This window comes from Natator depressus, chromosome 11 (assembly GCF_965152275.1).
Source record: "Natator depressus isolate rNatDep1 chromosome 11, rNatDep2.hap1, whole genome shotgun sequence".
NCBI classification, from domain to species: Eukaryota; Metazoa; Chordata; order Testudines; family Cheloniidae; genus Natator; species Natator depressus.
This window is the reverse complement of record NC_134244.1, coordinates 14,736,243-14,752,025: the sequence shown is the minus strand read 5'-3', so window position 1 is coordinate 14,752,025 and position 15,783 is coordinate 14,736,243.

Genomic DNA, 15,783 nt, shown 5'->3' with positions numbered 1-15,783 from the left:
GCTGCTCCAGGCCAATGGGGGCTGCGGGAAGCGGCGCGGGCTGAGGGATGTGCTGGCCACCCTTCCTGCAGCCCCCATTGGCCTGGAGTGGCGAACCGCAGCCCGTGGGAGCCATGATTGGCCGAACCTGCGGACGCGGCAGGTAAACAAACCGGCCCGGCCTGCCAGAGGCTTTCCCTGAACAAGCAGCAGTCCTACTTTGAGAACCATTGATATAGACTCTATCATATCCTTCCCCCCCTCCCCGCCGTTTAATCATCTCTTTTCCAAGCTGAACGCCCCCAGTCTTTTTAATCTCTCCTCATATGGAAGCTGTTCCATATCCTTTATCATTTGTGTTGCCCTTCTCTGTACCTTTTCCAATTCTAATATATATTTTTTGAGATGGGGCAACTAGAATTGCATGCAGTATTCAAGGTGTGGCATATTGATTTATATAGAGGCAATATGATATTTTCTGTCTTATTCCTAATGATTCCTAACATTTTGTTAGCTTTGACTGTTGCTGCACATTGAGCAGATGTTTTCAGAGAATTATCCACGATTCCAGTATCTGTTTCTTGAATGGTAATGGCTAATTTAAATCCCATCATTTCATATGTATAGTTTGGATTATGTTTTCCAATGTGCATTACTTTGCATTTATCAGCACTGAATTTCATCTGCCATTTTGTTGCCCAGTCACCCAGTTTTGTGAGGCCCCTTTGTATCTCTTCAGAGTCTGCTTTGGACTTAACTATCTTGAGTAATTTTGTATTATCTGCAAAATTTGCCACCTACCCTTTTTCCTAGATCATCAGGAACAGTGCTGTACAAGTTTTCCCACACATTTCTACCAACAAACTTCATGCCTGACATGCAGTAATCTAGTCTTGAGTCTCTGATATCACACATAGTGGGGTGGCTTACTGATTTGGATATACGTCCATCACGGAGCAGTATAAAACTACCGGTTACATTTTTATTTGAGCCTGAGCCAGTATTTGAATGAAGGACTTTAAAAATGAAAGGTTGGTGTTTGAGCATGCTTAGTCACCAGTGAGACACTTTAATTCAGAGTGTTTTATTATACACAAAAGTCAAATGAACAGAACACATTTTATTTGGTTGATGGAAGACAAGGTCCTGAGCACAGGTAGCATATTTGTTACCAAAGCAGACAAGAAAATCTCAGTAAAGCATTTGAAGCTCATACTCTCCAAATGAATAAGAATGAGATTTCTTATTTAGGAATAAGTTGAATAGAACACAAATCAGATTTCTTATTTATATGCAGTGAAAGAGAAAGCCAGGAGCAATGGCAGTATTGCTAAAGCATAAGATCATAAGAATGGCCATACTAGGTCAGACCAATGGTCCATCTAGCCCAGTATCCTGTCTTTCGACAGTGGCCAATGCCAGTTGCTTCAGAGGGAATGAACAGAACAAGGCAATTATCAAATGATTCATCTCCTGTCATCCAGTCCCAGCTTCTGGCAGTCAGAGGCTTAGCAATCTTGGCTAATAGCCACTGATGGACCTACCCTCCATGAACTTATCTAATTCTTTTTTGAACCCAGTTATACTTTTGGCCTTCACAACATCACCTGGCAATGAGTTCCACAGGTTGTGCACTGTGTGAAGCAGCACAAGGACGCTAATAAAATATGCATCACTCACCAATGTTCTAATATTCCCACTGGAGATCAAGTCCTGTCTGAAGGTGTTTGATGGAGGATCAAGTTGATTGTAAAGATTAGACCACTGTTTCTGAGGCTGCAGATAGTCATTGAGGTTCTAGACAAAGCATCACTCAGTTTACTCCATATGCAGTGTTTCCCTAACAGTGGGTCCTGACCCACCAGTGTGTTGCGGGAAGGCTCCAGATGGGTCACCACATCCAAGGCTGGATTAACCCAACATTGGGCCCCAGCCTAGGCAAACATACACTTCTCTTGGCACAGTATGGAGGGGAAGCCTAGAGGAGGGGGTTGCAGAGCAAACCCACACTGCACTCAGGCTTCAGCAGCAGTTTCTGTCCCACAGGGCTGGGCCTGGCTTCCTGCTCTGGGTGTTACGACCTGGTGCCTGGGGTTTCAGTGCCACTCAGATTTGGCCTGGCTGCCCGAGTGACACTGCACTAGGTTACAAGGCCTGGAACAGGGAGCCGGGCCCAGACCAGTGGGACAGGAGCTGCCACTGAGGGGTGAAAGTGGAGTGGGATTGCTCTCAATCACCCCCCCCCCCAACAACCCCAGAGCCTCCCCTCTGCACTGGCCTGGGATAAGAATTGCAGTGCCAGGGCAGAGGGGGCATATATGTAATGGTGGTGGGGGTTTGCAAAAAAAAAAGACAAAATGCAGTTGGTGGGTCATCGCAGTCAAATGTTTGGGAACCACTAAATTACAACAGGTTTCAGTTTTCAACAGGAAACAACAAAATGCCATAACACTTTTCTGACCTTACCCAATCGGAATCCCATTTAGTAGCATGAAACATTATCTTTGCTCCACTGCACATGGAATGGCAGCAAGATTGTGCTAAGCATTGGGGAATTTCCATTGAGAAATTGTATGAGAAGGTTACCTTGAAACAGATTGGCGCTACACACTCCAGAAATGTGCCTTGTTTCTACCATGTGCACCGGCCACTCCCTGTTCATGTCTTTGAATTTATTTGGAATGGAAGAACTTCATGAGACTTTCAGAAGGAATATGTGATAATTTCTTGCATTGTATTATGAAAGACTGGTATCATTTTGCAAACTGATCATATTATATGAACAATGGACATGGAGCTCAACACTTACCTAAGGAACAGAAGTAAAAACAATGTGAATATCAGATAACTCAGAGAATGTTACCTACTGGAGTTTGATCACAACTCTACAAAAAGAGACTGCTTGCTAATATTGAAAACAGATGGTTCAATCATTATATTTTAGCACCTTCTTTGGAATGACTTAATATTGCTCTTGGAAAAGGTTTCTCATCCTACTTTTCCAGTCTGTAAAGGATCCAGTGGGTAAGTAATAAAAGACATAAGTTTTAATACTTCTTTGTGTTTCCAATATTTCTATTTGTACATGAGTTTCCATTTATGCAAGACCTGGCCTGCTCAGAGCACTTCAATACTTGGATGATGGAAATACCATCAGAAGCCTAGATCTCATCCAAAAAATCCAAACAGAAGTATGGAGATATTATTTGGGTTCCTTGAGTGTACACAGCCCAAATTCTTTACTGGTATAAATCAATGCCACTCCAGTGGAGTAGTGCCAATTTATACCAGGAGAGAATGTGTCCAAAATGCATTGCCATAATAAACAGGAACAAAGGGACAAGGGGAAACCTGAGATCCTGTCTAGACCAGGCTTTAATTCAGTGCCCCCATATCACCAAGGTATCTAGGCACATGCCTGGCATTAAGCACATGTATATTCCCATTGACTTCAGTAGGACTACTGACATGTTTAAGGTGGGACGCATGTATAAGTATCTTGTTGAATCAGACCTCAGAAAGAATGTATGCTCAAAAGCCCTGGGGCAACCTTAAATAACATGCGGTAAAACATAATAAAGCTAATGCTGAAAACAGAAACATTTTTTGTTATTGTGAAAATCTGGAGATGGGCCCAAGGCATAAAGATTAGATCTGGATTCAAACTCCATCCAGATTTGAAGGGTTCTGCTCCAATGTTCTGAAAAAATAAATCTGCATTGTTATCAATGCTTTTTCCAGAAACAGAAGCTAAAACAACAGTGTAGACAGTTGTAAAACCAGGATTGCTTCAGGACTCATTGCTGACACTGGTTGATGGATGACTGTAGAAGAAACAGACAAGTCTTTCCAATCAGTTTCTAACAAAGATTATAGAAAAAGCAGCAAAACTAAAAAGGAGGAGGGAAAAGGGTTTAATGTTTTGAGCCAGATCAATCTACAGTACAAAACCTACTATCTAAGGGCTCTTTTTGCGAATATTTATATCATGCAGCCACTCTAGGCATTACCTTCATTTTTGAAGTACATCGTTTCTCCATATCTATTGTGAATATAATAGTAATATTAATTCAATATGGATGAATAATTCCTCCCTTTATAGTTGTGGTGAAAACTACTGTATGTTGAGTAGGTTTCTGGGCTATGGATCCATTCATCCTGAAGCATTTTATATAGTCACATTACTAACTACTGAAATACAGTCACGTTTTTGGTAGAATATGGCAGCTAATTAACACCACCCAGCAACAAAAGACAAAGTTTAGGTGGGGTACTATATCCAGGTGGTATAGACAAGTGTCATATCCTGCTCTTCAAACAAGAATTATTTTGGGGAAGACCCATGGCCTGTATTACGCAGGAGGTCAGACTAGATGATCACAATGGTCTCTCCTAGTCTTAAAATCTAAGACTATGAATCTTATCCTCTGGTTTAGAGATTTACTCAGTATAATGAGTGGGGCTGGTGGAAATGTGGTTTTCAATTAAAGGATTTTTTTTTTGTGAAAAGTGTCTGCTTTCTGTGGAAAATTTTAATTTGTTTAATTAAAAAATCCTGCATTTCAGCTGAAATCTATTTTTGTATTAAAATTTTCACCAAAAAATATCAATTTTCTGCGGAAGAATTTTTCCAACCAGCTCTACTAATGAGTCCTGTCTACATATTATTTTCAGGTGTGATTAACAATGGTTTTCAATACACCTATGGCTAAAACAAGTTATAAGTAAAACTGACTTAAACAGTGAAATCAATCTCATGGAAAATAATGTATGAGAAAATATTTTGTCCATTTTGCTTCAAACTTTCTGACCATGACTAGTTATAAGTCTTGTGATATATGGTGTTAAAGCCCCAGCTCCTGGAATCTTGTGATTACAGTACATGAGACTCTCAGCTTTCCTTTTTTAAAAGTAAATTTCTAGTTCTCAAGGTTGTAGAGAAAAGCTTGAAAGTTTGACCCCAAAGACTCAAAAGGCAAAGGAAAAGAAGCCAACATTTATTATTTTTTAAAATCTCATGATGTATTGGAGCCTGACTCATGAGATTTTAATGCTCAGGGATAGTAATACTGAGTCAGTGGCACGTGCATTTTTATACCAGGGCTGAATGTTCCCAAAAATCTTTGTCTACTTTGGACAAGGAAATCATCTCCATCATTGACCTCATATTTCATGGATACTCTAGATATTTTTTATTGGGTCTGTACAACATTTTAACCTCTTGTGGAAGATTTCTTTCATTCCCCACTGTTGCAGTTTATTTATTTCCATTCCTTATTTAATTCTCCAATCCTTCCAGTCATTTGCTTAGGCTGACATGTGCTTCTTTCTTCCCACTTGCTTAGGGTATGTCTACACTACGAAATTAGGTCAAATTCATAGAAGTCGGTTTTGTAGACAGCGTTTTTATACAGTCGACTGTGTGTGTCCCCACACAAATGCTCGAAGTGCATGTAGTCGGCGGAGTGTGTCCACAGTACCGAGGCAACTGTTGACTTCCAGAGCGTTGCACTGTGGGTAGCTATCCCACAGTTCCTCCAGTCTCTGCAGCCCATTTGAATTCTGGGTAGGAATCCCAGTCCCTGAAGGGGCTAAAACATTGTCGCAGGTGGTTCTGGGTATATATCGTCAGGCCCCCCTTCCCTCCCTCCTTCCATGAAAGCAAGGGCAGACAATCGTTTTGTGCCTTTTTTCTTGAGTTACCTGTGCAGACGCCATACCACGGCAAGCATGGAGCCCGCTCAGCTAACTGTCACCATATGTCTCCTGGGTGCTGGCAGACGTAGTACTGCATTGCTACACAGCAGCAGTTTATTGCCTTTTGGCAGCAGACAGTGCAGTATGACTGGTAGCCGTCGTTGACATAGTCCTGGGTGCTCTTTTAACCGACCTCGATGAGGTCGGGGTGCCTGGGCAAACATGGGAGTGACTCAGCCAGGTCATTTCCCTTTTAAGTTTCGTGTCATGGCGATTGAGTCCTACCAGCAGTGCACTGTCTTTTAATCAGCAGCCAGCAGAAGATGATGGCCAGCACTCATACTGCACCGTCTTCTGCCGAGCACCCAGGAGATGACGATGGCTAGCTGTCGTACTGCACAGTTTGCTGCCAGCAAGATGTATAAAGATAGATGAAGTAGCTCAAAACAAGAAATAGACCAGATTTGTTTTGTATTCATTTTCTCCTCCCTCCCTCCATGAAATCAACGGCCTGCTAAACCAATTTTGATTTCTATCCTTGAGGTTTTGAGTTCTATCCTTGAGGGGGCCATTCTGTTTCTCGCAAAGCCACCCCCTTTGTTGATTTTAATTCCCTGTAAGCCATGTCGTCAGTCGCCCCTCCCTCCATCAGGGCAACAGCAGACAATCGTTCCGCGCCTTTTTTCTGTGCAGACGCTATACCACGGCAAGCATGGAACCCACTCAGATCACTTTGGCAATTAGGAGCACATTAAACACCACACGCATTACCCAGCAGTATATGCAGCACCAGAACCTGGCAAAGCGAAACCGGGCGAGTAGGTGACGTCAGCGTGGTGACAAGAGTGATGAGGACATGGACACAGACTTCTCTCAAAGCACGGGCCCTGGCAATGTGGGCATCATGGTGCTAACGGGCAGGTTCATGCGGTGGAACGCCGATTCTGGGCTCAGGAAACAAGCACAGACTGGTGGGACCGCATAGTGTTGCAGGTCTGGGACGATTCCCAGTGGCTGCGAAACTTTCGCAGGCATAAGGGCACTTTCATGGAACTTTGTGACTTGCTTTCCCCTGCCCTGAGGCGCAAGAATACCAAGATGAGAGCAGCCCTCACAGTTGAGAAGTGAGTGGCAATAGCCCTGTGGAAGCTTGCAACGTCAGACAGCTACCGGTCAGTCGGGAATCAATTTGGAGTGGGCAAATCTACTGTGGGGGCTGCTGTGATGCAAGTAGCCAACGCAATCAAAGATCTGCTAATATCAAGGGTAGTAACCCTGGGAAATGTGCAGGTCATAGTGGATGGCTTTGCTGCAATGGGATTCCCTAACTGTGGTGGGGCCATAGACAGAACCCATATCCCTATCTTGGAACTGGAGCACCAAGCCGGCGAGTACATAAACCGCAAGGGGTACTTTTCAATAGTGCTGCAAACACTGGTGGATCACAAGGGATGTTTCACCAACATCAACGTGGGATGGCTGGGAAAGGTACATCACACTCGCATCTTCAGGAACTCTGGTCTGTTTCAAAAGCTGCAGGAAGGGACTTTATTTCCAGACCAGAAAATAACCACTGGGGATGTTGAAATGCCTATAGTTATCCTTGGGGACCCAGCCTACCCCTTAATGCCATGGCTCCTGAAGCCATACACAGGCAGCCTGGACAGTAGTCAGGAGCTGTTCAACTATAGGCTGAGCAAGTGCAGAATGGTGGTAGAATGTGCATTTGGACATTTAAAAGCGTGCTGGCGCAGTTTACTGACTCGGTTAGACCTCAGTGAAACCAATATTCCCACTATTACTGCTTGCTGTGCACTCCACAATATCTGTGAGAGTAAGGGGGAGACATTTATGGCTAACCACCCTCCCCTACTCCCTTCGATCACTGCTTGCAGAGGCAATAAAGTCATTGTTGCTTCACATTCATGCATTCTTTATTAATTCATCACACAAATAGGGGGATAACTACCAAGGTAGCCCAGGAGAGGTGGTGGAGGAGAGAAGCACCAGGAGGGGTGGTGGAGGAGGGAAGGACAAGGCCAGACAGCCTTTTAAAAGTTTAAAACTTTAAAACTTATTGAATGCCAGCCTTCTGTTGCTTGGGCAATCCTCTGGGGTGGAGTGGCTGGGTGGCCGGAGGCCCCCGAAATGCGTTCTTAGGCGTCTGGGTGAGGAGGCTATGGAACTTGGGGAGGAGGGCGGTTGGTTACACGGGGGCTGTAGTGGTGGTCTGTGCTCCTGCTGCCTTTCCTGCAGCTCAACCATACGCCGGGGCATATTAGTTTGATCCTCCAGCAGCCTCAGCATTGAATCCTGCCTCCTCTCATCACGCTGCCGCCACCTTTCAGCTTCAGCCCTCTCTTCAGCCCGCCACTTACTCTCTTCAGCCCGCCACCTCTCCTCCCAGTCATTTTGTGCTTTCCTGCACTCTGACATTGTCTGCCTCCACGCATTCGTCTGTGCTATGTCAGTGTGGCAGGACAGCATGAGCTCAGAGAACATTTCATCGCGAGTACCTTTTTCACCTTCTAATCTTTGCTAGCCTCTGGGAAGGAGAAGATCCTGTGATCCTTGAAACACATGCAGCTGGTGGAGAAAAAAAAGGGACAGTGGTATTTAAAAAGACACATTTTATAGAACAGTGGGTACACTCTTTCACGGTAAACCTTGCTGTTAACATTACATACATAGCACATGTGCTTTTGTTCCAAGGTCGCATTTTGCCTCCCCCCAGCGCATGGCTAGCCCCTCCCCCTCCCCATGGCTAACAGCGGGGAACATTTCTGTTCAGCCACAGGCAAACAGCCCAGCAGGAACGGGCACCTCTGAATGTCCCCTTAAGAAAAGCACCCTATTTCAACCAGGTGACCATGAATGATATCACTCTCCTGAGGATAACACAGAGAGATAAAGAACAGATGTTGTTTGAACGCCAGCAAACATACACTGCAATGCTTTGTTCTACAATGATTCCCAAGTACGTGCTACTGGCCTGGAGTGGTAAAGTGCTCTACCATGGTGGATGGAATAAGGCTGCCCTCCCCAGAAACCTTTTGCAAAGGCTTTGGGAGTACATCCAGGAGAGCCGCGAATGCCAGGGCAAATTAATCATTAAACATGCTTGCTTTTAAATGTATAGTATTTTAAAAGGTACACTCACCAGAGGTCCCTTTTCCGCCTGGCGGATCCGGGAGGCAGCCTTGGGTGGGTTCGGGGGGTACTGGCTCCAGGTCCAGGGTGAGAAACAGTTCCTGGCTGTCGGGAAAACCGGTTTCTCCGCTTGCTTGCTGTGAGCTATCTACAACCTCATCATCATCAGCTTCCTCGTCCCCAAAACCTGCTTCCGTGTTGCCTCCATCTCCATTGAAGGAGTCAAACAACACGGCTGGGGTAGTGGTGGCTGAACCCCCTAAAATGGCATGCAGCTCATCATAGAAGCGGCATGTTTTGGGCTCTGACCCGGAGTGGCCGTTCGCCTCTCTGGTTTTCTGGTAGGCTTGCCTCAGCTCCTTAAGTTTCACATGGCACTGCTTCGGGTCCCTGTTATGGCCGCTGTCCTTCATGCCCTGGGAGATTTTGACAAATGTTTTGGCATTTCGAAAACTGGAACGTAGTTCTGATAGCACGGATTCCTCTCCCCATACAGCGATCAGATCCTGTACCTCCCGTTCGGTCCATGCTGGAGCTCTTTTGCGATTCTGGGACTCCATCATGGTCATCTCTGCTGATGAGCTCTGCATGGTCACCTCTGCTGATGAGCTCTGCATGGTCACCTGCAGCTTGCTATGCTGGCCAAACAGGAAATTGAAATTCAAAAGTTCGCGGGCCTTTTTCTGTCTACCTGGCCAGTGCATCTGAGTTGAGAGTGCTGTCCAGAGCGGTCACAATGGAGCATTCTGGGATAGCTCCCGGAGGCCAATACCGTCTAATTGTGTCCACAGTACCCCAAATTCGACCCAGCAAGGCCGATTTCAGCGCTAATCCCCTTGTCGGGAGTGGAGTAAGGAAATCAATTTTAAGAGCCCTTTAAGTCGAAAAAAAGGGCTTCGTCGTGTGGACGGGTGCAGGGTTAAATCGATTTAACGCTGCTAAATTTGACCTCAACTCCTAGTGTAGACCAGGGCTTATACATTCATCTTGACCTTGTTTTGATTTCTATTGTATTTATTGCCAAATGACACACACATAATGCTTAGGAAATGCATTACTTTATGTCTATACATTTTCAATTTCCTTTCTGTGACCTTTCTCTTCATTGTTTTAGCACATTTAAGTTCACACAAACCTTCCTTTTCTTTAAAAAAAAGAAAAGTATGCAGCTGAAGTTCTATGTTCCTGCATTGATTTCCTGTATTTTAGTTTTGTTTAACTCTGTTAGAATTTGGATGTCCTATGGAATTAATAATGCAGTAGGATGCCCTTCACATCTAGGTCTTCTGAATCTGGCCTCATTTGGTATTGATCAAATCCATAATGTCAGTGGCATTATTTAAAACCTAAATCCTACAATATGATGGCTGTCTATGGCTGTTCGGTGTATGATGTAATGAGGTTGTCCTGGTCATGTTCCTAGTGGGCAGGTCTCCATATCACAGAAACCACCAGCGTCGTTGGCACTATACCACTCCCTAGGTAGCAGCCGCAGCAGGGATGCCAAGGACTGAATGTGTATGGAGACTAGATCACTGCTGAGACATGTTGGCAGGCTGGTGTGGGGAAACTTGTGCTGTGACAGTCCACACTGCACCTGTTCAGTAGACAAATAAAGGGCTTTAGTCTCTGGAGCTGGTGATCCAGCACTTTCTGCAAGCAGTAAAATAAACAAATAAACCAAACAAAAACTGTCACTGATATCATCCCTAGGATTTTATATTCTGTCCATAATGTGAGATAAGTAATAACCCTTTTCACATGTAAGAACAGATGTGAGCTGATAGTTTAACATTGCTACTGCTTTGTTATGCTTCAGTCTATGAAATGCCAACCTTGTTGAAAAGCCAATTTTATACAACTTATCTATAGCAGGTTGTACTCTTGCCAAGATATTGGAAACATTCACAGTGTGCTGCCCCTTTGTGCATAACAAGCTTCCCATATGTTGCAAAACACATCAGCAGTTCTGATTTTTGCATGTGTCCCAGCTGCATGCTAACCAGAATGGCTTGTCTGCCTCCTTTTGTGAAGCAGAGACAAGACAGCAGCCTTAGCTGCCAGAATAAAGGAAATCTGTGGAAAATGTGCTTAATTCTACATTTCCACATGTCTGAAGACCTTCCAGAGGCCTTCTGTATGGATGGGAAACTTTCAAGAAGGCTTTCCAGGAACTTTGTAGGGTATTTTGTACAGATATATTTTGCTAGATACTGTTTATAAAATAAAGACCTTTTTTACTGTTATAGATGATGCCTCAGATGCACAGTTGTACCTGATGTAGTCGCCTGGATTTTGCAATAAAGAAGAGGCAGACACTGCTGACTACTCGCTCTTAGTCAGACTCCAACATAATCTACATGGTAGCCTCCTTGCAGGACAGGGTGTGTGTGTGATACACTCACATTCACACACTACAGACCCCTTGGGCCAAACTCTGTTCTCAGTTACACTTGTGGAACTTGATTTCCATGGAGCTGCATGCATGTAAGTGAAAGCAAATTTGGCCTCATACCTGAGAAGAAGCAGTTTACAGAGGCCTCTGTCTGGATATCTGTAGCCCTCTGAAAAATACAGGCAACAGTACGTGGGGTTTTCTTCTGAGAACAGTTTCCACTAGTCACAGGAAGTGTTTCCCCTCATTGCCTAATCCACAGAGGATGTGAGCCTATCACAGCCCCAAGTTATACCAACCTACACTCTTACTCCTAGACGTCCATGCTCCAATCCCCAGTGTGGGCCATGATGACAGCCACACATAGGTAACACTTTAAATTTGCTGATGTCTGTTTCTTTAAATTTGCTTTGCCTTTGGATTTTTGTAAGCTTCTCCCTCAGCAGTTTCTCTGACTCTTCAAAATGACTGCCTCTGAATTTTGATTTAGTTGTTTGCTATAATCTGTTTAAATTCAGCTCATTTAATTTCTTTCCCAATGTCTTTCTTTGCCATTCAGGCTCAACCTCTGAATTCTCCATCTGGTACCTCAGGAGCTGTTTCTGCCTCACCAAGAGTTTGATTACCAAACCCTTTGAACTTGATTCTGGATTTGACAGCCAGAGACAGGCTGGAGGGGATACATCAGAGCTGCAGTGGAAGGGGGGAGGGTGGAATAAACATGGGGAAATAGTTTTACTTTGTGTAATGACACATCCACTCCCAGTCTTTAGTCAAGCCTAATGTAATGGAGTCCAGTTTGCAAATTAATTCCAATTCAACAGTCTCTCGTTGGAGTCTGTTTTTGAAGTTTTTTTGTTGAAGAATTGCAACTTTTAGATCTGTAATCGAGTGACCAGAGAGACTGAAGTGTTCTCCGACTGGTTTTTGAATGTTATAATTCTTGACGTCTGATTTGTGTCCATTTATTCTTTTACGCAGAGACTTTCCGGTTTGGCCAATGTACATGGCAGAGGGGCATTGCTGGCACATGATGGCATATATCACATTGGTAGATGTGCAGGTGAACAAGCCTCTGATAGCGTAGCTGATGTGATTAGGCTCTATGATGATGTCCCCTGAATAGATATGTGGACACAGTTGGCAACGGGCTTTGTTGCTAGGATAGGTTCCTGGGTTAGTGTTTTTGTTGTGTGGTATGTGGTTGCTGGTGAGTATTTGCTTCAGCTTGGGGGCTGTCTGTAAGCAAGGACTGGCCTGTCTCAAGATCTGTGAGAGTGATGGGTCATCCTTCAGGATAGGTTGATCCTTGATGATGCGCTGGAGAGGTTTTAGTTGGGGGCTGAAGGTGACGGCGAGTGGCGTTCTGTTATTTTCTTTGTTGGGCCTGTCCTGTAGTAGGTGACTTCTGGGTACTCTTCTGGCTCTGTCAATCTGTTTCTTCACTTCAGCAGGTGGGTATTGTAGTTGTAAGAATGCTTGACAGAGATCTTGTAGGTGTTTGGTAGGGTATTTGGAGCTAGGATTAGTGTTGCTGTGGGTAGGGCTCCCCGCCCTAGAGCTAAGGTTCCTAGGGGTAGGGTTCCTATGGGTAGGGTACCTGGAGCTAGGGTTAGGGTTCCTATGGGTAGGGTTCTTGGAGCTAGGATTAGGGTTCCTATGGGTAGGGTTCCCGGCCCTAGAGTTAGGGCACCAATGGGTAGGGTTCCTATCGGTAGGGTACTTGGAGTTAGGGTTATGACTCCTGTGGGTAGGGTGTTTGGAGCTTGGGTTAGGGTTGCTATGGGGAGGGCTCCCCGTCTTAGGGTTAGCATTGCTATAGGGAGGCTACTTGGTACGAGGGATGGGGTTCCTATGGTTCAGGTTCCCCCCACTTTTGGTTAGAGTTCCTCGAGGTAGGATACATGGAGCTAGGATTAGGGTTCCTATCGGTATGGCTCTCAGTCCTAGGATTAGGGTTCCTATGGGTAGAATACTTGGAGCTAGGGTTAGGGTTCCTATGGGCAGGGCACTTGGAGTTAGGGCTAGGATTCCTATGGGTAGGGTTCTGGGAGCTAGGATTTGGGCTCCTATGGGTAAGGTACTTGGAGGTAGGGTTAGGGATCCTGTGGGTAAGGGTCTCCGGCATAGGGTTAAAGCTCCTAAGGGTAGGACTCCCAGTCCTAGGGTTAGGGTTCCTAGGGTTAGGATATTTGGAGCTAGGATTTGTGTTGCTTTGGGGAGGGCTCCCTGCCCTATGGTAAGCATTCCCATGGGGAGGGTACCTGGAGCTAGGGTTAGGATTCCTATGGGTCGGGCTCCCCGCCCTTGAGCTAAGGTTCCTATGGGGAGGTTACCTGGAGCTAGGGTTAAGGTTCCTATGGGTCGGGCTCCCCGCCCTTGAGCTAAGGTTCCTATGGGGAGGGTACCTGGAGCTAAGGTTAGGATTCCTATGGGTAGGGCTCCCCACCCTTGAGCTAAGGTTCCTATGGGGAGGGTACCTGGAGCTAGGGTTAAGGTTCCTATGGGTAGGGTTCCCCAGCCTAGGGTTAGGGTTCCTATGGGTGAGGCTCCCCACCAGTGTTCCCTTTAATTATTTACGTCCATGTGTGTAATGAATTTTGTTACATGCACCAATATGGAGGTGATGTGTGGTGGTGGTGGCGACGGGTAAGGAGTGTGGGAATGGGCTCTGGGCTGGGGCAGAGGGTTGGGCTGCAGGGGGGTGAGGGCTCTGGCTGGGGGTGCAGCCTCTGGGGTGGGGTCAGGGATGAGGGGATTGGGGTGCGGGAGAGAGCTCAGGGCTAGAGCAGAGTGTTGGGGTGTGGGGGAATGAGGGCTCTGGCTGGGGGTGTGGGCTCTGGGGTGGGGCCAGTGATGTGGGGTTTGGGGTGCAGGAGGGGGCTCAGGGCTGGGGAAGAGGTTTGGGGTGCAGGCTCTGGGGTGGGGGTGGGGCTGGGGACGAGGGGTTTGGAGTGCAGGCTGTCCCGGGGCTGTGAGACGACTCCCCACAGCCCTCTCTCGCCACAGCAGCTCAGGGCCAGGTGAGAGGTGCCTCCCCTGGGCCCCGGCAGTTCCAGTGGGCCTGAGCTGGGCTGGGGGAGGGGTTGCTCTCCCCAGCAGCTCCGGTGGGGCTGGGCCGGGCTCGGGGAGCATCTCCTCTCCCTGGGAGCTCCAGCGGGCCTGGGCTGGGCGAGGGGCTTCTCTCCCCAGCAGCTCCAGCAGAGCCAGGCCAGAGGAGGGACTCCTCTCCACACCTGCGTGGCCCTTGGTAGCCTGCCGTGCAGCCACACAACTTACAGGGAACTTACCTTCCTGCCCTAGGGTTAGGGTTCTTATGGGTAGGGGACTTGGGCCTAGGGTTAGGGCTTGTATCGGTAAGGGACTTGGGGCTAGGGCTAGGGATCCCATGGGTAGGGCTCCCTGCTGCAGGGTTAGGGATCCTATGAGTATAGCTCCCCGCCCTAGGGTCAGGGTTCCTAAGAGTAGGTCTCCCTGCCCTAGGGTTAGGGTTTCTCTGGGTAGGGCTCCGTGCCCTAGCACTAGGGTTTCTATGGGTAGGGTTCCCTGCCCTAGGGTTAGGCTTCATGTGGGTAAGGGACTTGGGGCTAGGATCAGGGTTCCTATGGGTAGGGCTCCCCGCCCTAAGGTTAGGGTTCCTATGGAGAGGATACTTGGAGTCAGGGGTAGAGTTGCAATGGGTAGGGTACTTGGAGCTATGGTTAGTGTTTCTATGGCTAGGGCTCCCCGGACTAGTGTTAGCATTCCAAATTGGGTAATTGGAGGCAGGGTTATGGTTCCGATAGAGAGTGTATTTGGAGCTAGGGTGTGGGTTTCTGTGGGTAGGCTCCTCGTAGCCAGGGTTTGTTTTTTTGTTAGTAGGGTTCCCTGGAGATTGGGTTTGTGGTTTCTCTGGGTAGGGGTCTCTGGAGGTAGGTGGCCAGAATTTGCAGGAATTCATAAAAAAGTGTTACAAAATACCTTTTCTTTTTTAAAGTAGCAGACACAGAGACAAATGTGGGGGAAAAAAAGCCATTCTAGTTGTTTGTTTTTTGTTTTTTAAGTTATGTGATCATCTTGGGCGCTCCTTTATGCTAAACAACTTTTTGTTATCTTGTTCATACTAAGGGAAATATTCATTTCAGGGGACTAAGTCCAAGATATTCTGTATCTTGTTTTGTTTTTTGAGGTCTATGTAAAGAAAGAGCCTTTTAGTGCTCTCCAGAAAAGATGCCTTCTCTGTGCGGTTTCATTATAATTCCTGTCAATGTCGAAGTAAGTACAAAATCCCTAGAGTCTACATTTTGGCCTTTATGTCTACCTTCTTTGTTGGCACACCTCTTTTCTGATTTGCTTACTTCTGCAATCTCAAATTCAAACACAACTTCCTATCCTTTTTTCCCCCTATCTTTTTTTGTTCTTTAAAATATTCTCTTCTATTCAGCTACATTGAAAGGTGGGTAGATCTTCAGCTGGCACAAATTGGCATAGGCCCACTGAAGTTCTTGGAGCTGCACTGATTTATTTATACCAACCCTGGTTGTTTATTTTGTCACATATTAGACTTTCATTCCCCCCACCCT